Source organism: Ovis canadensis, chromosome 23 (genome assembly GCF_042477335.2).
Source record: "Ovis canadensis isolate MfBH-ARS-UI-01 breed Bighorn chromosome 23, ARS-UI_OviCan_v2, whole genome shotgun sequence".
Classification (NCBI taxonomy): Eukaryota; Metazoa; Chordata; class Mammalia; order Artiodactyla; family Bovidae; genus Ovis; species Ovis canadensis.
Window position 1 is genome coordinate 14,907,675 of NC_091267.1, and position 24,202 is coordinate 14,931,876.

Consider the following 24,202-nt stretch of genomic DNA (forward strand, 5'->3'; position numbering starts at 1 on the left):
TAAATAGTGAGCTGGTATCTTGGAATATTTCAACCAAACTCTCTAATATTTATCCTTCGACTTAGATACTTTTCCCCAAGAATAAAAAGCTATTGACTAAAAGGTTAGGGTGCAATTAAGATTTCATTACCTTCACTATTGCTACAATAGAAAATAATCCTCCGGGTTTGTTACACATACTTCTACCTTGATTTCCTTGTGTGTGTGTGTGTGTGTGTGTGTGTGTGTGTGTTTCTTTTAAAATTGTGTCTGTGAGTAGAGAACAGACTTGTGGTTACCAAGGGGGAAGGGGTGGGGGCGGGCAGGATTGGGAGTTTGGGATTAGCAGGTGCAAACTATTACATATAGGATGGATAAACAGGGAGCTATATTCAATATCCTGCAATAAACCATAATGGAAAGCAATATGAAAACAAATAGACGTGTGTATAACTGAGTCACTTTGCCGTACTGCAGAAGCTAACGAAACAGTATAAATCGACCACACTTCAATGAAATTTTTACAAAAGAAGGTGTCTCTGCTCCTTCTGCTACACAGAGCTTTTTGCACCGATGTGTATGTGCTAATTTAACCATACAATGCACTTCAACGTGTCCCAAGATGTCCCTGACTTGTAACTTAACCTGTGGAAGGGGCGTAAGTCTATGTCTTAAAGAACGGTTTCATTTCCAGCTCTGCAAACCTTCGGGATGTGAGCCCCGGATTGAAGACACGCCTGCCACATGGCTGCACATTAGGATATTACTGCATAACGAATGCCTTGTTGACTGGAGTATAAAAAAGATTGATAATTTACAGAGAAAGTCAATCAATAAATAAACTGTCCCTAACCAGCTTGGGAGTTGGCAGAATGACATTCCATTATCCTGTCAGGCATATTGCAATCAAAAGTGTGACGCCTCAAAGGGCAGGGCACCCTGCCCACCGGCAGCTAGGGCCCTTCCCCCTCCTGGCGAGCCACAGCCGTCGAATTTCGGCTTCGCCCGCAATCCGAGGTTCCCCGTGTGCAAGCCCCATTCCCAGATCCATATTCAAGCGCCGCATCAGCCCATAGGGCGGGGCGGCCCAAGTCTGCTTGGTGGGATGGTGGCCCTGGTGACGGCAGGAGGTGACAGCGCTGTGTCACTGGGCGCCTGACAGCTGATCCTCTGCAGACAGGGCTGTCAGAGGACCGGAGCCCTTCACATGCACGAGTGAAATTAACTTCTGTTAGTCTGACATTTCCCACAATCAATACTCACAGGGCCCTTGTCTCCAGGATCAAAATTCATAAATCAAAAGCAGAAAGCATGAAATAAGGTATTTGATAAATCCATTAACTCGAGTGGCAGTGTACTTCTGTCACGCCGTCCGGAGTACACTGGTGCCTGCAAGGCTTCCGTGTGGGTGGTGGGGCCTGGGGGACTTTGCGCTGCTGTTTCCTACGTTCTTGAGCACGCTGCTTACCAGACAACATTGTCGTCTCAAAGCAGAATTTAATCTGTGTTCCTGCTCCGGGTTCCTGAACAAATGGAGAAAAAAAGCAATGTAGGGCTTGGCTTCTGGAGACGAAAGGTAACTGGTAGTGATTTTGCTGGAGTCAGGTTCCCACTGGGGAAGTTGGTCTCCAGGGATACCATGGTGTGTGTGTGTGTGTGCACACACTTACTATATACACTGTTCATGTGTACATACATATTTTATGTGTGTGCATGTGTGTGCATGTGTGTGCATGTGTGTATACTACGTGTGCACACACATGTAGACATACTATGAGTGTATACATCACAACGCTCTATGTGCACACATATTTGCAGTCTGGGTGTGTAGACACAGATACGTGCACACATATTCTATGTATCTGTGCATAAATATAATTTGCTGGTGGCAGAGATGGGAAAGAATCTGCCTGCACTGTGGGAGACCCAGGTTCAATCCTTGAGTCGGGACGATCCCGTGGATGAGGGAATGGCCACGCACTCCCATATTCTTGGCTGGGAAATTCCACAGACAGAGGAGTCTGGCAGGCTACCGTCCATGGGGTCGCAAAGAATTGGACACGACTGAGTGATCAACACTTTCACTTTTTCATAGATATGCTACTCATGTACACACATGCACATACTTGTACACAGATGCATGCATGTGTTTCTTATGTGTGCACATATCTGTATATGTGTACTCTGTGTGTGTGTGCTTGTACATATATGCAAATCCTTGAACCATCCGTGGCCCTCCCACCGGCCTGACGGGCACCCTGGGTTCGAGGTCCTCTGTGGGAAGCCTGGAGGTTCACCATCTCTCTGTGGAAAAAGAAGGAACGGTTCTCATGGAGCATTTCAGGGCTGCCCCCTCTCCTTGACCGCATGTCACACACGCTGCTGCTGTCAGAACTGGTTTATGATTCCATGCAGCCGTTTTATGACAGGATAGCAGCCTCTTACTCTTTCTCTACACTGAGCTATGAATTCAGACACTTTAAAGAATAATACTGAGTTACAATCCATAACTGCCTTCCCTGAGCTAGAGGTTTTCTCCACTCACTTAAAAAATGCCCAGGTCTGCAAATACTGCCTAGGGGAGTAGTGGGAATAGCTTTCGTCTGAAAATGTAAAATCAGCAGGCCTTTGTTGAGGACTTAGAACATTCTAGGTGCTGACAGAGGGGACACAGATTCCTTTAGGTTCAGTCTGTGTGGAGCAGTCGCAGAACCTGCCTATTGAGTAAGACGACTGGGACCCCAGCACCGGAACTCAGTTCAGTTTAGCCTCACACTGTGCTTTCAAACTGTGCAGAGAGGGGACATTTCTCCCTGATACTAGGAGGAAGAAAATCCCACAGATTCTTGGTTAATTTAGGGGGGAATACACTGTTCTGTGGGCTTTCCAGGTGGCACTAGTGGAAAAGATCCTGCCTGCCAATACAGGAGGCTTAAGAAACACGTTCGATCCCTAAGTTTGGAAGATCCCCTGGAGGAGGGCATGGCACTTCACTCCAGGATTCTTGTCTGGAGAATCCCATGGACAGAGAAGCCTGGCAGGCTATGGCCCATAGAGTCTCAAAGAGTTGGACACAACTGAAGCGACTTAGCTCACAGGCACACGCACACACGGTCTTCTACAGTATATACACACGCGAGCATCTTCCCAGCCCAAGAGCTCAAACTGTCCCCCATACTAGCCAACCCCCCCCTGTCCAGGGCACGCTGGCTGCAAGCAGGCACCTGTCCTCAGGCTGGGGATGGGGCTGGTTTTGCTCATTTCAAAGTCCGCGTGCAGTGTCCATTTCTGACCCCTGGGCTGTGGGAGGAAGAGTCTGGGTGGTCAGAAGATTGCTGCTGCTAGTGGGGTGCCCTGTGAGGTCCCCTACTCTCTGGGGGTGGGAGCCCGTCTCCCAGGTGAAATTATGCTTTCCCCTAAACACACTCATTCCCCCAAAAGCCCCCTTACCAAATCCTCCCTCCCAAGCTTTGTTAGAAAGCTGACTTATGCGCACAGAGTGGGTGGCGACGTCAAGGGCCAGGAAGCAGAGTCTTGCAGTCCTGTGAGCACATCCATGTCTCTTCCCTGGTGTCTCGCTTTGCATCACAGTCTGCGGGCCACTTCCAAGTTCTCATCCTGTTCCTGAGGACCACTCCCAGCAAGGTTGGCGTGCCCAGCGCTGCAAGCCTTACAGGTGCAGCACCAGAAGCGTGCAGGCAGGAGAAGGTATAGTTAGGGCAGGCGGAGTGGGGGAAGGAGGCAGGGGTTCTCGTGAGGGGGCGTCAGATGGGAGCACCCGTGGGCCGCTCCAGTTCCTGTGTGTCCTGGACTGTGTCCTTGAGGAAGAACCTCCTTCTGTTCTGCTTGGAGTGTAGATGGTGCAGGAAGGCAGGTGGCGAGGAGCCGGTGCAGCCAGGTGACAGCCCCCTGGAAACCCGCCTTCCGTGTCCCCAGACTCTGGCCTGTATCGCCTCATGGCCCCACCCAGCTGCAGGGGGAGTAGACCCTGATCCTAACACATGGTGGAGACCCAAGAGCAGAGGTGGCTGGCGTGGTGGGTGAGAGTGTGGAGTCTGCTCGAAGGATGAGGAGGTCAGGAGACAGCACCAGGGGCCCGGACGCCTCCTCCTCCCGGGGGCCCATCCCCTGGGTCCGAGAAACTGACCTCGTCGCCCGGATATATTCGCTGCTTGCTCTGCCTTCTCTTCAAGGCCCTGGGTCTGTGATGGAGACCAGGGCAAACGTCCCTGCCCATGGAGCTCACAGCCACGTGCCAGTCCACAGGGCCTTCTCTGCTCCATCTCCACAAGACCTCTGGGTGGTCTGGAGGGGCCCGGTGCATGGGCTCCGGGGCCAAAGGCACAGAGAGCAAATGTTCGGAAACCAGGGCTGCTCGCAACATAAAGGACAGAGCTCAATCTCAGAGGGCAGAATGGGTGTAGACACGGGATTGTAGGCAGCTCTGGGCACTGTCATGAGGAGGAAGAGCTCCAGTGTGGATCCCCCAGGTGATGCTCTTGGATCAACAGATGGAAGGATTAGTGCCCCCCCCCCCAGGCTGCCTGGGTCCCCTCCCTTCAGTGGCAGAGCCTGAAAGTGTGGGACTCAGATGTCAGACTAACAGACCTGACTGCCCCCGACAATGCGCAAGGCCACGTTTGCCCTCGGTGACGCCGGGCGACTGAGCCCCTTACGCTTCTATTCGTTTCATGGAAAGGTAGCCCAGGAGTGCCTGCCCAGAGCCTTCCTCCCGACCCCGTGGCCCCAGAGTCTCAGCCCCTCGCCATGACACCTGGCAGCCTTGCCCGTGTACCTGCTGGGCTGGCACCCCACGTGGTCACCTCCTCGCACCGCCTGTCACACCCCACCTTCCAGGTTTCCTATTTGGAAACAAATTGCTGAAGGAATGTTGCTCAACCAAATACATATTTCTCCATATCGTATCCAAACTGGTGGGTTCTTTGACAAACCAAACCATCAGAGAAGCTTTGTTTCATTTTTTCAAAGCTATAAATACACAGAGCTCTCTGCTTCCTCTCATGGCAGCCTTGATTTAGAAAGCTTAGGAATAGTCCAAGATCTAAATGATTGTCTTTTAGGAAAAAGTATCCTTTCCTTTGGCAAGGGGACTTGGTGAAAGGTATAATGTTGCATCAATCAGATTACATCTGACACAGCTTAAATGCATCATGCTTTGTATTTGCCTTTATCAAATCTCTTATGATAGAAAATGACAGTGTCTCTCTTATGGCAGTCCCTGCAAACAATATAAAAAATAAAAATTGTCATTTAAATGACTTCACCGAGTACGTCTGTATAATTACCCGGCACAGTCTCCTTACACGATAGGTGCCCATCAATTAAACAGATCCAATATCATGCGGCAACAGTCTGGGAGTGAGTCTATTGATTCTCATAATAAAAAAGGAAGACCGAGGTTCTGACACACTGCACCATTGTGGGCCTGTAACCCAATTCCTCCTGGAAGGCGGGTCTGTTTTATTTAGCTCTGAGGATATGACAGAAACTGTATATCTCTTTGCATTACACATCCCCTATCTGTCAATTGGAGCAAATGGCTGGATACTTTCTGCTTCTAATTACAAAAGCAGCCAATAATTGGAGTAGTTTTTTCCTATGGATCCTCTGTCGTCTGGCGTGTCAATAGCCTGGCTTCCCCAGAGCCTGGACGTGCGACGGCAGGTGCCCTTGAGAAAGATTTTGCTGTTATTTAAAGTCGATAGAGCTTCCTCACTCTCTGCCTTTATTCCTTGTGTTTGCTTCCCTCCACCCTCTACAGGAGTGTCTGTTTCCTTTGGGGAAAGTGGTTATTTTGAGAAGAAAAATATGAATTAAAGAATAGACTTTCCTGTGTAAATATTGGACCACTTGTGTTCTATTGTTTCCAACACCCAAAGAGAACTCCCCTTCTGGCAGCTTCTCTATGTGCGTGCTCTGTCTTGTCGTGCTCTTTGCAACCCCATGGACTGTAGACCACCAGACTCCTCCATCCACGGGATTCTCCAGGCAAGAATACTGGAGTGGGTTGCCACGCCCTCCTTCAGGGAATCTTCCCGACCCAGGGATGGAACCCACATCTCCTATGTCTCCTGATTGCAGACAGATTGTTTATCTACTGAGCCACCAGGGAAGCCCTTCAAAGGGTCACATGGTAGCAGTTAACTCTCTTGCCTCGCTAGCCACTGAACTTACCTGCTTGGAGTTGAAAATATCCCTCTTAAAACTATTTCAGTTCCTCTTCTGTGTATGTCATTGAAATTGGTCTCTGTGCTTGCAGTAACAGATTTTCTTTCTTTTCTTTTTTTTTAATTTAAGCAAAGTTAGTTTGTTGTTGCACCAGAAACACAAAAAGCTTTATGTAATATCTAACCCATTATGTCTTTTTATCTGACTTTTTTGGAACAATAAGAGAAGGAGTTCTAAGCTGCTGTTACCTGTGTTCGGTAATGACTACGCGATTCTTCCCTCAAATAAGCCTGTTTTCTCTTTGACGCGCTGGGTGGGGAGACTCCAGGCAGCTTGTACCTGTTGACACGCGGTGTATTGCGTAGTCTCGGCTGGCTCCCTGGAGAGAGCTGCGTGCTGACCCTTCAGGATGAGACCTGAGGCCCTGCAGGAGCTCCGCCCACGGAGCAGTCAGCCGTGGGCAGCGGGCAGCAGCCGGCCCCCCTGCCCTGGCGTCCACTCCCCTCACAGCCACGAAGACCTGGTCTTTCTACTTGGACCTGGAGGCCATGATCACTTCAGCACAGAGCGTGGCCAAGGCTAAAGCTGCCGGGCCGGGCTCCCCGTCCGTCCACGCAGTCACCCGTGCCCACGGCCGCAGACTGGCTTCCTTCAGGCTGCACCCCAGAGCCTCCCTGCTCAGAAGAAGGCGGGACCAGATTTCAGTTCGGGTTTGCGTCCACACTCCTGGGGCTGGGGGGTGCGGACTGGAAGAGCAGGCGCCACCCGCCGTTTCATGGACACCATGTCCCCTCGGGGGTGGGGTGGTCAGGCCACCAGAGTCACTGTCCCCTGGGACACCACATCCCCTCTGGGGGGCAGTGGTCAGGCCACCAGAGTCACTGTCCCCTACAGACCTCACAGCAACACCCAGTCTCCACTCCGGCTAAACAGCCCCCCCTCGGGGCTCTGCCCTCCTCACAGGGGCCAGGGGGCCCCCTCCGCCCGGCATCTCCAGGGAAGGTCACTGAGCCCCAGGCGAGGCTGAGCTGCTCAAGGCGAGGTTGGAGCCCAGGCCAGCACCATGTCCCCGACAGGACACCGTGTCCTCCTGCAGTCCGTCCGCACTTGGGTTACTGCTGTCTCCCATGGGCCTGTGGGGTTGACGGGTGTACAAGCGAGTGCCCCGTGCTCGGGCGGGGGGGGGGGGTCATGTCTGAACCCGGTGCACTGGGCCAGGGGTCAACTTCCCCTAAACGGCAGGCACTCCCTGGATAGGCCCAGGGCTGAGCCACACTCCACGCGTCCGCAGGGTCTGGACACTATCCCGGGTGTCAGGACGTGTCAGTGTGTCCAGCCTGCACTTCTCATGCGGTCATTGGTCTGTAGGGACTTCGGTTCTCCATTTCTCTCCCATCAAATGTCAGCATCAAAACTGTGCCCTACCCACTAGCCAGCCACCCTTCAACCAGAGGAGAAGGCTGATGTCGGCAGGAGCAAAGACCATCCTTGCGCTCCAGGGGAGGTCCTGGCCCGCTCGTAGGGTGCTCACCTCCAGCGTCCTGCAGATGCCCCGTGTGCTCCGGAGAGTGAGGGGACAGGACCTTCAGATGGGTAGTCCTTCTCTTAATTTTTATTTTATATGGGAGTACAGTTGATTTCAATCCCAAAGAAAGGCAATGCCAAGAACGTTCAAACTACCACACAATTGCACTCATCTCACAAGCTAGTAAAGTAATGCTTAAAATTCTCCAAGCCAGGCTTCAGCAATACGTGAACTGTGAACTTCCAGATATTCAAGCTGGTTTTAGAAAAGGCAGAGGAACCAGAGATCAAATAGCCAACATCCGCTGGATCATGGAAAAAGCGGGAGAGTTCCAGAAAAACATCTATTTCTGCTTTATTGACTATGCCAAAGCCTTTATGTGGATCACAATAAACTGTGGAAGATTCTGAAAGAGATGGGAATACCAGATCATCTCACCTGCCTCTTGAGAAATCTGTATGCAGGTCAGGAAGCAACAATTAGAACTGGAGATGGAACTACAGACTGGTTCCAAATAGGAAAAGGAGTACGTCAAGGCTGTATATTGTCACCCTGCTTATTTAACTTATGTGCAGAGTACATTATGAGAAACGCTGGACTGGATGAAGCACAAGCTGGAATCAAGATTGCCGGGAGAAATATCAATAACCTCAGATATGCAGATGACACCACCCTTATGGCAGAAAGAGAAGAGGAACTAAAAAACCTCTTGATGAAAGTGAAAGAGGAGAGTGAAAAAGTTGGCTTAAAGCTCAACATTCAGAAAACCAAGATCATGGCATCTGGTCCCATCACTTCATGGCAAATAGATGGGGAGAAAGTGGAAACAGTGTCAGACTTTATTTTGGGGGGCTCCAAAATCACTGCAGATGGTGATTGTAGCCATGAAATTAAAAGACGCTTACTCCTTGGAAGGAAAGTTATGACCAACCTAGATAGCATATTAAAAAGCAGAGACATTACTTTACCAACAAAGGTCCATCTAGTCAAGGCTATAGTTTTTCCTGTAGTCATGTATGGATGTGAGAGTTGGACTGTGAGGAAACCTGAGTGCCAAAGACTTGATGCTTTTGAACTGTGGTGTTGGAGAAGACTCTTGAGAGTCCCTTGGACTGCAAGGAGATCCAATCAGTCCATTCTGAAGGAGATCAGTCCTGGGTGTTCTTTGGAAGGAATGATGCTAAAGCAGAAACTCCAGTACTTTGGCCACCTGATGAAAACAGCTGACTCGTTTGAAAAGATCCTGATGCTGGGAAAAATTGAGGGCAGGAGGAGAAGGGGACAACAGAGGATGAGATGGTTGGATGGCATCATTGACTCGATGGACATGGGTTTGGGTGGACTCCGGGTGTTGGTGATGGACAGGGAGGCCTGGCGTGCTGCGATTCATGGGGTTGCAAAGAGTCAGACATGACTCAGCGACTGAACTGAAACAGTTGATTTACAAGGTTGTACTTGACAATAAACGCAGTAACGGGACAGGCACACGTCCTCTCTGTTTATCCCTCATGTATACGTGTGTATACAGGCATGGGTATGTGGGTGTTACACATATGAGTTAATAGCTTTCTTCATGCTTCACTGTGGCAGACTGATGGATGTCCCACGGTAAAAGATGAGAGCAAAGGGCCAAACTTGGTTCCAAGAACGTTTGAAAAGAGAAGATCTAGAAAGCATTTACAGGAAAAGAGGAAAAGGCAGGCAAACCATGCACCACATTTTATAAACACGGAATCATTGATAACAGGGAAGGATGTCCCTCCGGCCTTGAGGACAGTAAGTGTGGTTTGAAGAGAGACGCTGGGGGTTCAGCGGTGAAGAATCCTCTGCCAATGCAGGAGGGGAGACCTTCAACCCCTGGGTCAGGAAGATCCCCGGGAGAAGGAAAAGGCAACCCAATCCAGTATTCTTGCCTGGAGAATCCCATGGACAGAGGAGCCCGACAGGCCACAGTCCATAGGGTCGCAGAGTCGGACACCACTGAGTGACTCACACACACACACACACACACACACACACACACTGTTGTGATTAGAGGTCCTGTGCTCTTTACAGGCCACACCTTCTCACGGCCCTGCAGCAGAAAGAGCCCACAGGGAGGCCCCAGGCCGGCGGTCTCTGCCCGTCCCAGGGATGCTGGGTGTGTCCTGGAGCTGCCAGGACAACGCGTGCCTTCCGACCTCTCTTTGCAGAGACGCGCCCTCCCTGACTGTCCCACAGGGACTAGGGGCAGTAGCTCCCGCGGGTCTTTACCCTTCCGGCCACCTGTGAGAAGGCTGATTGGAAGCTGCCTTCTTGCTGGTGGCACCATCTGACCCATACGGCTGTCTCGGTGGACTGACGCTCCCCCGGGGCCCGGTCCACACACTTGATTCAGCGCCTTAGCAGATACCTCAACCTGGGGACTGAAGCTTTAGCTGGTTTTCCATCTGAGTTAGAAATTCAAGTTTATGCCTTTCACGGGTCGGTGAAAGTTCTCATTTGTTTCACGAGGCCTCAGATACACGGGGCTGAGCTGATCAGATCAAATGAGAACATTTGTTTCCTATGCAATCAAGAAGCCTGTGTAAACATCCTCAGTGTGGAATGCCTCCAAATCTTGCTTGAGAACTCAGTTTGAATTTTTTCCTTCTTTTGGGCAGAATGAGCCCAGTGTGGATGCCAGCATCTTTCTGGGTCTATACAGCAGGTCTCAGACAGAATAAAAGAAGAGCTACAGAGTTCCGATGCCTGTCTGGTTCCTAGGGGTGGGGCGCTGAGAACTACAAGCCTCGGGGTTTCTGAGGATGTACAGACAGGCTGCAGACCAAAGGTCAGCCTGCCCATCACACTCTCTTCAACATCATGTTAATTCTGAATTCCACAAGATACACGAATGGAGGGCCTGGGGACACTGAACAATGAAATCTTCACCGAATAAAGATTAAGAGGAGTGGCTCAGGGGTAAAGAATACGCCTGCAGTGCAGGAGACCTGGGAGGTGTGGCTTCAAACCTGGGTCGGGAAGATCCCCTGAAGTAGAGAATGGCAATCCGCTCCAGTATTCTTGCCTGGAGGATTCCATGGACAGAGGAGCCTGGCAGACTATAGTCTATGGAATTGCAAAGAATTCCATACAACTGAGCGACTAACACAGCACTAAGAGGGTTTTATGTAACCTCATCTGATGATAAAACTCCACTTCTGAGGTCAGCCCACAGCTTCCCACCTGTGTCCTCACCAAACATGTTACACATTTGACAGTTTCCTCCTTGATGCGGTGGGTCTACCACTCAGTTAATCCTCTTCTCTTTAAAAGCTCATGTAAATGATGAATAGATCTAAAGGACTTTCAAAATTCAAGGAAGCCACTTTCATCCTAAACTTCTTTTGAACATTTAAAATATGTGCCTGCTTCTTCTCCCTTCAAGAGTTTGCACAATTTCTGTTGCTGTTTTTTTTTTTTTTTTTAAGAGTATAGAATGTAAGGCAGGAAATCTCTCCTGCTTGAGCATTTATGACTTCTTGGATATTCCTTTGAATATGTTTAGACAAACAGATCTTCTGGGCTTGCTGTTGCCTCTGACACAATGGAGAGCTGTGCCTTGCAGGCCCAAGGAAACACGGCTCAATCTTGGCATATAAATTAATTGCTAAATCACAATGCAATTTCTATGGAATTGCATTTGAATGCAAGATTAATAATGAATGAATTAATCAAGATTAATTTTATTATAATGAACATGAAAGGATCTAATGATGATTGGTTGCTTTTCTCGAGCGTTGTCTTATGAATATTCACACTTTTGGTGAATTTCTTGAGTTGTCTGGTATACTTGAGGGAGTCTGTCTATGCTGACTCTGTGTGTCATGCGGGAGAGATTTCAGCAGCAACTTCTCATTTAGGATTTAATTTCCTTGCTAGACTTCCCATCCCTGGAGGGGGTCCCCAGCTAATGAATTGTTGAGGAAAATATATGAATTTTATATTTGGAAAATAAAGGTCCAAATGTGAGGAAGGCCTCCCTCTTTTTGGTGACATTTCTTTCATTCAATTAACTTGACATCTTTAAGAAAATTAATTCACAATGAAATGAGGTGATGTTTTGGAAAATGGCAGGGCTTTATTTCAATTTGAGTTAGTGAGATTATGGTCTAGTTTTTTAATGTTTTTGCATCATATTTTTTTCCTTTTAGCAAGATGACATCTCTTTATTTATTTATTTGGCTGCACAGTGAAGCGTGTGGCGTCTAGTTCCCTGATCAGGAGTGAACCAGTGCCCCCTGCTTTGGGAGCAAGGAGTCTTAACCACAGGACCACCGGGGAGCTCCTGGTTATATCTTAAAGTATCATTTAAATTTAATGCATGGAGGTCTTAGAACTTTGCATAACATAAAAAAAGTGCAAGGGCACCTTCTCCAAAGGTACTCTTTTCTGCATCTCCCAAACTGAAAATGAGGACATGGGTAAATTAGAAATAGTGTTGGGCTGGAGACCCGAACAAGGACAACGTGCAGATGTCTCATCACCACGTCCTGGGACACCTGCCCGGCCCCCAAGGCGACTGTCACCCTTCTGTGCCCTCACCCTCTGCAGTGCCCGCAGCAGGACACCCTTGGGAACACGTTCCCTGGGTCAGCAAAGGCTCCCTGGGGCCAAAACGAGATGCTGTCTTGCTCATGTGTACAGTGGCTTTATTAATATTTGAAGTTTTACTTTATCTTGGCGCAGAGTTGATTAGCAGTCCTGTGCTAGCTTCAGGGGCACAGCAAGGGAGTCCAGCTACGTGTATGTCTGCATCTGTTCTTTCTTGTCTCTCTTCCCACATCGGTGGTTACCGAGTGCGGAGCTGCCCTCCCTGTGCTGGGCGGCAGGTCCTGGCTTACAGAACACCCCGTCCCGGGGGAGCCGCCCTTCCTCGCGGCTGCCCTTCCCTTCCTGGCCTCACATCACGCTCCTGAGGCGGCCTTTCTGGCCTGCGTCCCTCCCCCTCCTTCTCCACTCTCTGTGGACCCTCTTGCCGTGAGTGACCGGTGGCCCTCACACACCTTTTATCCAGCTGGGCCCCTCCCCAGTCAGCAGGGCAACAGCCCGCTGGCCTCTCACACCTGCCTTCCCCTCCACGTGTCTCTGCCGCCACCTGCTCTGTCCTGCCGCCCCTCTCGTCTGAGTTCTTCACCCCTGGCTTCTCAGTGGTCCAGTCGCCTTCCCTGATGCTCACGAGAGGGTGCTGCCCCTGCACAGGTTATGCGTCAGCAGAACCACAACGCAGTGGACCCTGGACCTCTCACAAATGACCGACTGGACTCTCAGCTGAGAACTTGCCTCAGTAAACCCAGTCTTTGATGTCTCAGCTTCCTCAGAGCCCAGCTAGTATTTCCTCACGCTTTCTCTACTTACTGCATTGTCTTGGTGAGGGGGCAGATTTTAACCTGGGTTATTTGCAGCTAAACTATTGTAATAGCTAACAAGTCAATGCATTTGTAAAACATATTTTAATTTTCATACTTTAACTAGTGGTATGACTTTTTTTAAAAAATTACAACTATAGTGGAAAATGCCAGGACTTCAGTGTATGTTAATACATTGCTTGCAAAATAATTATTAATAACCATTGACTGCCAAAAATTTTGCTAGGCAAGTTGTATAATTATCTCTAATCCTCAGAAAAGTCTGCTTTTTAATGCCAGTTTGATATGCACAGTGGAGCTAAGAAAGGCTTGATCCTCTGCCCAAGGTGACACTGACTGAGAGCCAGGATTCTAACGTAAATGTTTAAAACTCTGCTTTTCTCACAGTAACAGCTGCCTTTCACAGAGATTCTACAAAACAAATCAAACTTTACTTCGGTTAACATCACCTTTGCCTGACTGTACTATCTACCAGCACAACATTGGCATAATTCTCCAAACGATCCCATGCTCCAGGAGATTAATATTTTAATAAACTAATTTCAGAGTTTTATGCTCTTCTCATCAACCAAGCTGTAGATAGCAAGTTTCAGGCTATGGATTTGGGCAATTCCTAGTTTCACCTCCACTCTTTTTTGGGAGGGGGCAAATATTTCAATTTATATTGACCCCTTTGTCAGGAGAAAATGCCAACGCATAGTGATGTGATGCTCATTGAAGAAAGAAGATCTCATGTTTTGTACTTAATATATTCCCCCCAAATATATCTAACTGAGACTTCTACTACAGAGCAGCCTGAATGAAGTCATCTATTTTCTAAGCAAGTAATTTTTCACTGGGAGAAAAGAGAGAAGGGCATGAGTTTTGTGGATTAGCATAGGGATGGCAAGCAAGAGCAAAACATCAGATAAGGCCGATGCCAACGAAATCACAGCCATTGGGGTAAGCACACGCATTCTTCTCTCCAGGACACGTTGGTTAGTTTAATTTTTAACCAGCTTATTCAATGACGCCCACCTGCCTCATCCATCTTCTACAGGTCCACCCACTCTGGCCCCGACTTTCATGCAGCTAACACTCCCTGGAAATTAAGGCAAAATCTCTCTTGGTTCAGACTACCTGGTTCAGACCCTGACACTCTATTTCTACAGGTAGCAACTAATTCTCCCCCGTGGATTCTTTGGAACTGAGATTAAAAGCAACTTAAATTCTGAGTAGACACAGCTTAAGAGCTTGATCAGGCTCGCTTTAGTGGAATCCCTCCTTGTTAAGATGAGGCTGAAAGCTGAGTATTGGGGTCTGTCAACCTCACAAAACAACCTGCAGTGAACATTCTTCATTACAGCGTGAAAACACTTTTCTGGCCATTTCAGAGGAAGAGAGTGAAGCGGCTGAGTCAATACCCCAGAGAAGAGCCCCGTCTTAGTACACCACCACCTTAGGTCCCTAAATCCAACATTTCTCCCCACGCACAGTATTTCCCAAAGATGTGTGAAGTAAGAGATGGTGTGGCCTCAGGGAGACAACAAATACCCTTCATCAGGGGAGCAAGGCTGGGAGCAGCGTCAGGACTCACAGGGAACACTGGGAAACACACAAGAAGCTTGGGTTTGCACACTAGTTTAGATGTATTTTTACATATTTTGTTCAATATATCCAGTCAACATCCAGACACTTTGTAAGGTTAAGTTCCTTAAAAAAGTAAGGGGTCTGATCATCAATCTGAAAAAGTTATGATAAATGTGCCAGAGAATACAGAATCTAGAAATGCAGGGCACATGGTGTGTTTTTGTTCAGATTAACAAATAAATAAGTATAAGACTGAGTTCCTTTGCTGTTCACCTAAAACTATCACAACATTGTTAGTTAATTGGCTATACTGCAATAAAAAGTATTAAAAAACAAAAAAAATATACGAAAAACAAACAAAAAAGAAACAAATAGACCCATTAATTTAAGTTTAGGGCACACCGGTATTTTTGCCTGGAGAGTTCCATGGACAGAGGAGCCTGCAGGCTACAGCCCATGGTGTCACAGAAAGTCAGACATGGCTGAGCAGCTAACACTTTCACACTTTCTGGGCATTTTACCAGAGACGACTAGAGGACAAAGACAAGTACGTGTGTACATGCCCAGTCGCTTCAGTTTTGTCTGACTCTTGGTGACCCCATGGACTGCAGCCTGCCAGGCTCCTCTGTCCATGGGATTCTCCAGGCAAGAATACTGGAGAGGGTTGCCATGCCCTCCTCCAGGGGATCTTCCTGACCAGGAATCAAACCTGCATCTTCTGTGTCTCCAGCATTGCAGGCGGATTCTTTACTCACTGAGCCACTTGGGAAACTCCAAAGACAAGTACACTGAGCCGCACGCTGGAAATGTCATTCGCATGGGACTTAGAATTCAGTTTGTGGAATGCTTCCTGATGTCCTGTGCACCCCAGTGAGTCCTTGCACTGAGTGGCCTCCCATTTGGGTATGGAAATAAGAATAAGCAACATGACAAATACCGTATGACAAGTGGCTCGTGAGTTTTAACTCTCGGTCTGTTACCTACACCTACTTCCAGTCCCAGGGACTAGGGTACCACTGTGGACAGCAACCTAAAATACCACTAAGTGCCCTGAAGGACAAAACGGTGGGGTCAGGTCAGGCCCTTGGAGCTGGTCCGAAGGCTGGGGATAACCGTCTGTCTCCACGGCACCAGCATCAGCACCATCTTCTGGGACCTGGGGAGAGAGGGCGTGGAGGGGTCAGAGGACTCAGCCGGGTGGATGCGTAAACGAATATGTGCATCCTGATGAGCCCATTCAGATTTTCTGATCAGGAAACAGAAGGAAATTCAGAAAAATTTCCTTTATCTGATCTACCTTCCTGCCCTCAAGTCCACAGTCATGGGACCCCACTGGTCAGCACAATCTGGTCCCCGAGGAACAAACTCAAGGTTATCATTTTTGCATTTGATTAGATACTTTGCCAGTCATACTCCTGTGTCCATGGGATTCTTCAAGCAAGAACACGGGAGTGGATTGCCATTTCCTCCTCCAGAGGATCTTCCCAGCTAAGGAATGGAACCCAGGTCTCCCATTTGCAGGTGGATTCTTTACAGTCTGATCCACCAGGGAAGCCCATGAATACTGGGGTGGGGAGCCTATCCCTTCTCTGGGGATCTTCCGGACCCAGGAATCGAACCAGGGTCTCCTTCATTTCAGGCAGTTTCTTTATAGCTGTGTCAATGGGGAAGCCCTTTAAAGAGTTAGTTTAAGCTAAAGAAATAATTTGATCATTGAAAATTGAAAGGAAATACAATCTCTAGAGAATGGAGGCAGATATTTGGAAAGAATAATCACTATATTGTAAACATTGTAAGATAAAACATTGGGAAGGAAATAAGAATGTGTAGACCTAATACCAGGTTTTAAGTATCATCTGCATTCTCTTGTTGTCTTTTACTATTTTTTCTTTTTACACTCATGGGTAACAAAGTGATCAATATTGATAGAAGGAATATGGACTTCTGTTTAGGTGAATATCAGCGGTATGCATCTGAGCATCTGAGGCACTACCAGGACTTGCTGAGGAAACATACACTGCACTGCTTCCTATTCACGGAGGTAAGTAGGTAGGAGGCCAGAAAGAACTCCCTGCTTTGCCTCGGGACAGAAAGTCAGTTGGTCATGGTGAATACACGGTTATTTCCATCTGGAGGTTGCATTATCTCAGGACAATCGAAACAGATGGTCTAGATGCAAGGGACTCAGTGAAAGAAACCCCAGCTCCAGAGGTTTCAGAAACATGCATCTACACACCTGGTTCCAGCACGCTCCTTTACGCTGGATGCTGCACAAGACGCTTAAATGGACAAGGCTGGGGTAAAGCCAGACGTGACCGAGGGGAAAGCCCACCTTCTCCCAGACTCTGGGGTGTGCTTGGCCCTAATCTCTGATGATCATAAATTCCATGTTCCTTATTGATCGGCCTAAGTGCACTTCTTGTTCTGTGATAGCAGGCCACGATCCTATCTGCTTGCCAAACCTCACTTCTGAATGAGGACTATGTAAAAGCCATCTTTAGTTTCCTAGATTAAATGTAACACTGCACAAGGCATTGCCTATAGGAGCAGAAATACTACACCCTTGATGTGGCCTTGGCTTGCATATAAGCGGAGCAGAGGTCAAGTTTACACAGGTTATAAAACCACAGAGGGCTTCTGAGGAGAGCGGTGGGCTCCCACCTCATGCTGTGTCCATATCGCCACTTGGAAATGAAGTTTCTTAGGTGATGTGCTGTACCATGACTCACGATGGTTTTTAGCCAGATACACAATTCCCCTGTGATCTGAGTGTTCGTCCAGTCGGTTCACTGGGTTCTCTTGTACAGTTGCACAAGTCTTTAGGTGAACAGGTTGTCCACGTTCTCATGCTCGAGGCCTCTGGGGCTCCAGGCTCCATCTGAGCCCACATGAAGGGCAGGACCGCGTGTTCCGACAGACGAGGCAGCTTGAGACGTGCGGTCAGTTGGGTATAAGTGCGGCCGTGGCAAGGGTCCCTGGATGGCCCTGGCTGTGCCCCGCGAAGCTGGCATGGATCTTCTGGACCTGACTTTAGAGGGTGGTGAGGGGGCACGAGAGTGCAGATGAGGGGTCATGGCTGTGCCGGGTCCCTGCCTGTGTCACGGGTGAGGACTGTGTCAGGCGAGACTCTGATCAAGGTGGGTGGGGTCCCCGGCAGGGCTCTGCCTCACTGGGTCCAGCGTCGCTAAAGAGCTCAGCATTGGTGAGGAAGATGCGAAGTGCAGCCCTGTGGTGGGGGCGGTCCACCAGTGGATGGGAGCACCGGCCTGGCTGGACGCGGGCCCCGGCATCATCTTAGGGAAAGGGGAGCACAGTCAGCTGTCGGCTGGATGTGTGCCTGGTGCCCGGGGGGAGGACGGGGATGCGGAGGGTGAGCCTTCGCACAGCCAGGGCGGGGACCCCACCTCCACACCCATCTAGCCTTCCCCTGAGGGCCAGTTATTTTCATCAACTGTATCCTTATTCTTAATACTTTGCATGCCCTTCTCCTGAACAAAGTCATGGGGTGCCTCTGGTCTCCCTACTGTCCCCCAACTCCCTCTAATCTGCTCTAAGATCGCCTCTTGCAATCACTTATAATGGTGCAATGGTCACAGTCTGGGGACGCCAGGCTTGCTGAGCTTGACGACATGTCCAGGGTAACCAGCACAGGGTCCACCCCGGCTGAGTCCCCCAGGTGAGAGTGGGAGCTGGTGAAAGCCAGGAGTGGAAGCCTGAGCCCTGGGTGAAGGAGTCGCAGCTTCTTTCTTTAGGAGGTGGTTGGGCCTCCACTGCATGTGCGCAGACCTCTGGGACTTCTCATGAGCAAGACTCTCTCGGGGGCTCCTGCAGAGCTCAGCTGTGGGGCCGGCAGACCTTGGTAACCAAGCCGGCTCCCAGCCTGGTCCCCCTCTTCCCAAGAAGATGCACACCACCCCCCATGGGGACGGACAGGCAGCGCCCTGTGACGATGAACCCTGCTGCAGCACGTGGAAACCGCCCCAGCTAGGCGAGACTGGGGCCAAGGCTCCCGAGTGCTGTTTCTGGGCTGTTTCCAACCTCTGCCTCCTTTAGTCCCGTAAACTTCTCCCAGCTTTACCGAGATAAGCCTTTCATGTGACACTGAACATACGAGTGTCATGTGACACTAGACACGTGAATGTCACGTGACACCAGACACCTGAATGCCATGTGACACTGAGCACATGGCTGCCATGTGACACTGAACACATGAGTGTCATGTGACACCAGACACGTGAATGCCATGTGACACCAGACACGTGAATGCCATGTGACACTGAGCAATAGGCTGCCATGTGATGCTGAACACAGGAACGTCATGTGACATGGAACATATGCCTGCCATGTGATGCTGAACATACAGATGCCATGTGACAGTCCCTACCTTTAAAATGCAGATCATCAGGATCCGATGTGAAACAATCTCCACAGTATGTTTTAGGTAACATCCATCACCACACATTCTTACAAACTGTTGTTTCCTGTGACAAAAACTCCTAAGATCTACTCTCTTGGTGGTAGTGGTTTAGTCTCTCAGTCCGGTCTGTGCGGCCCTGGGGACTGTAGCCCGCTGGGTTCCTCAGTCTGTGGGATTGTCCATGCTAGAATACTGGAGTGGGTAGCTGTACCCTCCTCCAGGAGATCTTCCTGATCCAGGGATCCAACCCGATTCTCCTGTATTACAGGCACGTTCTTTACTGCTGAGCCACCAGGGAAGTCCCCACTCCCTCAGTAAACTTCAAATCTGCTGCGGGGCACGAATGACCCTTGTTCCCATGCCGGACACTGCACCCCCAGGACTGACCCATCTTATAACTGGACGTCCATACCCTTCCACCACTGTCAGCTAAGTCCTCCCTTTCTAAGTCTTATAATCATACCCTAGCGGGTGCTGACGCCCTCAGGTCACGAATGGAATCAGAGCCTCCACCAGATTGGGTGTTGGCCACAAGGTGCAGCCACCGTAAGAGCATAGGGCACAGCAGGCCTGGCCCTGTGCCCCCGGGACCACGGCCGTGCTGGGGCGGGGCCAGGCCCTGACAGAGACTAGATCAGCCACAGAGTGCACATACACAGTCACACACACACACACACACACACACTCACACACACACTCACACATCCCTGTGCCCCTGGGGACCACGGCCGTGCTGGGGCGGGGCCAGGCCCTGACAGAGACTAGACCAGCCACGGCGTGCAGACACACACTCACACACACACACACACACACACACACATTCACACACTCACACACATCCCTGTGCCCCTGGGGACCACGGCCGTGCTGGGGTGGGGCCAGGCCCTGACAGAGACTAGACCAGCCACGGCGTGCATGGTTCTCTGCACCTCCTCTGCACACATGCACTGGGTGCACACACACACACACACAGCCCTGGGCACGCACATGTGTAAACCCACACACACATCCCTGGGCACACACACATCCCTGGGCACACACAGGTGTAAACACACACACAGACAACCCTGGGTACACACAGGTGTAAACACACACACAGACAACCCTGGGTACACACACATGTAAACACACACACACATCCCTGGGCACACACAGGTGTAAACACACACACATTCCTGGGCACACACACATCCCTGGGCACACACACATGTAAGCACACACATATCCCTGGGCACACACACATCCCTGGACACACACACATCCCTGGGCACACACATGTGTAAACACACACACATCCCTGGGTACACACACGTGTAAACATACACATACATATGTGCAGTAGCAGAGAAGGTCCTCCACAGGGAAATCAATAGGTACAAGTTTCATCACCAAGAAATCCTCATGAGCAATTGGCTACAAAAAAAGTAAAAGTGTTGAAGGTGCTGCTTCTTCGAAAGGTGCGCGCTTGCTGACTTGAGCAAGCGTGGTTTGATTTGATGAAAAACGGATGAGGAGACTTGCAAATTCTCTGCTCTGCTCTGCTCTGCTTCCTCACTGGCCTTTGAAGTCTCTGTTTGGAGAGCATCAGAACGCTGACTGGGTGGAAGCTGGGGACAGAACACTGGGGTCATGGACCAAGGGGCGTGTTCTCCACTTGGCAAGCAGAAGGAGCACCCTGCACTCTGGAGCCACCCTTACTGGGAATCAGTGGGAGGAGGCTTGCAGAGCCCCGGGCCCCAGACCCGTGGGTGGTCCAGCATCCCCCGGGCCCCAGACCCTCGGGTGGTTCGGCATGCCCCGGGTCCCCAGACCCACCCACAGCTCAGCATCCCCCATGCCCCCAGACCCTCAGGTGGCTCAGCATTCCCCGGGCCCCCAGACCCTCAGGTGGCTCAGCATTCCCCAGGCCCCCAGACCCTCAGGTGGCTCAGCATTCCCCGGGCCCCCAGACACACCCACAGCTCAGCATCCCCCAGGCCCCAGACCTGCGGGTGGCTCAGCATGCCCCGAAACACAGGTGATTTCAACTCTGCAATGAACGGCTCAGCAGGCCACACTTTCTCTTTGAACTCAGCTAATTCGCTGTTGCTTTGTTTTAATTCAGGTCTCCCAGTCTTCCTTACCTTATAATGAGAAATGCTGTGTCTTGAGTAATGAAGGAGTTTCACAACTGAGCCCGCTCCTGCTCGAGCTCCCTCCATGCCCCTGTGGAAGCCACCTCTAAGGAGGAACTTAAGATCACCCAAACGTCCCTGTACATAAGCAGAGTGGTGACAATCAGGAAGCTTCAGGGTGATACCCAACTCTCCTCTTAAATAATCTTGGATCCAGGACCTAAATAAGATAAATTAGGTGCTAAATAAGATCTAAATAATTTGAGAGGCAGGATATGTGTAAATAAACGATTGACATTATTACTAGATGTTATGAATAAATGCTCATGGACCAGCCATCCAAGGGTCCTGATAGATACGTGGTCTCCCCGCCTTGGGCAGGACTCAGACGGGCACTGGGCTTGGACCACATTGGAGTCCTGAGGAAGAGAGGAACGCAGCTGAGCCCACGTGCGGACTGTATCACATCTGGTCTCTTTTGTCGCTTTGTCACGGCCCCTGCAGCTCTCCCCACCTCTCTTCTCTGCATCCTCCACAGTTCTGTGCTCTAGTCCTCTCAAAACAGACACTTCACCCCGTGCGTCCGAGTCCGAATCCCATGTAGGGCCCCAGCTGCCACTGTGGGACGCTCCCCCGGGGCTGGTTCTTTTGCCTGGCAGGTGGGACGTTGTCCTCAACCAGGAGCGGGTGATGGGAGAAGCCTGGCCCACCACGGGGGCCAAGGTCAGGAGTGGCCCAGGGTGATGGCAGAGGGGTCTGGGGGCTCCGAGGCCCAGGCTCTTGTTGGAGACACTCTGCCTGCAGCTCCCAAGGCTCACCGGGGCCCACGTGTCCTTCCACGACTGACCCATGTAAGTTTCCTGATCTTTAAAATGGGCACAAGGAGATGAGTTGGTTAGATAACATTAGCAGCTCAGTGAACATGAATATGAGCAAGCCTGGGAGGTGGTGCAGGGCAGGGGAGCCTGGCATGCTGCAGTCACTGGGGTTGCAGAGTCAGACAGGACTCCGTGATTGAGCAACAGTAGCACACGTAAAGCGCAGGCCTGTCCCCGCCCACCCTCTCCTGCAAACCCTGTCTCATCCAGAGCCATGCAGCATGACCGCAGGCTTGGGTCATGACCCATGACCTTGGGTCTCAGCACATTTGGCCCCCATTGCCGCCGCCCTTCCTTCTCCAAAATGCATCCTCTGTTTTATCCTCCTCTTTTTGTATCTTTCTTGTACGCTGTCCGTACACAGATCGTAACGTCTAGGCAAACACTTCACAGTTCATAGATTATATAACCGCGTCTGGCCACACCCTCACCTAAGACTGTGACCACACATCTTTGTAGCTTAAAACCTGGTTTCAGTTTAGGAGAGCAATCTGTATGAAGATGTTTCTGTGTTTTAAAAATCCAGTCTTAAATGTGGACAGAGAAAGCACTAGAAATGCCTTTTGGATCAGCTAGAAGCACACTCATTCCCCCTGAAATTTTACTTTTAGCACCCCGGAGCTACCACCATTGGAAATTCATTTCTTTCAGTTAAGAAATGGCTCCTGTTAAAATGCAAAATTCCTAAGAAGCCTCACACATTAAGTGCTTATCAGTAATTAACACCTCATCAGGAATTAGTTTATCAGAGCTTCTTTGTTAAAGAAGCAGCAGCTCCTCTGAACTCAGGGATCAGAAACTTCTGGAGGGCTGGGGCTTGGGCTCTTTCAGCACAGAGTGTGGCCTGGGTAGAAACAGGTGTTTACTGAATGAATGAAAAAATGAATGACTCAGTGTCATAAATGAAGTGAAGTGAAAGAAGCTCAGTCATGTCCGACTCTTTGCGACCCCGTGGACGATGTAGAACATAGAATTCTCCAGGCCAGAATACTGGAGAGGGGAGCCTTTCCCTTCTCCAGTGGATCTTCCCAAACCAGGTATCCAACCCAGGTCTCCCGCATTTCAGGCGGATTCTTTACCAGCCGAGCCACACAAGGGACGCATGCCGTAAAAGTAAGAGAGAAGGAGCCAGAGATCTCGCTTCAGTTGGATCAAGGAAGTGGGAAGTTCTTTCTGTACACACAACACTGTGGGAGCCCCAGGGCCCTGACTCTTTGAATCTGGGCTGGCAGTTCTGCCCTCACTTTGAGATTAGAATGTTGGGACTCCTGAAAACACGCCCCCTGGGTGCAGCGCCCCCCCAGGGGGATAACACAGAGCAAAGCGTCTTTTTAGATGAAGGTGCTGGGTGTGCAGTGGGGCCGGGGGCAGGTTGATTGTGGCAGTGTTGTCTCTCTCTCTCTCTCTCTTTTTTTTAATGTTTCAGGCAAAGCATAGTGTCTAATTTTAGTGATTATCTGGAAACACTAGTCTCAAAGTTCAGGGGCATTGATCTCGGGAATTCCATGTTGTATCCCAGGAATAGAAGAGAAGAGGAAAGAGGACCAAAATCATAAGCACCAGGCGTTGGAGCTGCATCTGACTGAGACGGCCCGTGGCTGAGATGGAGTCCTGTCTCTCTTCCAACTCACCCTGGGTGCCCAGCACTGCACAGAATCAATGTCAAGACATGTGTCATCCACATCCAGGGCACTGGGATCATAACTATTCCCTATTTCTTGGCAAATTTCAAAATCCCTAAAAGGCATGTTGAAATGGATTTCCTTAGTTTTCAGTTGCTCACTTGTGTCTGACTCTCTGCTACCCTAAGGGCTGTAACCTGCTAGGCTCCCCTGTCCATGGAATTTTCCAGGCAAAAATGCCGGAGTGGGTTGCCACTTCCTTCTCCAGAGGATCTTCCCAACCCGGGGACTGAACCCTCATCTTTTGCGTCTCTGCACTGGCAGGTGGATTCTTTACCACTGCACCCCCTGGGAAGCCCTACATTATTAATCAAAATTAATAAAAGTGTTCTGCTTTAGGGTTTATGGGTGAGACCCTCTCTATCTGTGGGTTGACCCAGCACCCTCTCTCAGATGGCTTGGCCCCGGGACAAGACTGCCAACGACCACAGAGGCCAGCAGATTCTGGAGCAGGGCGGG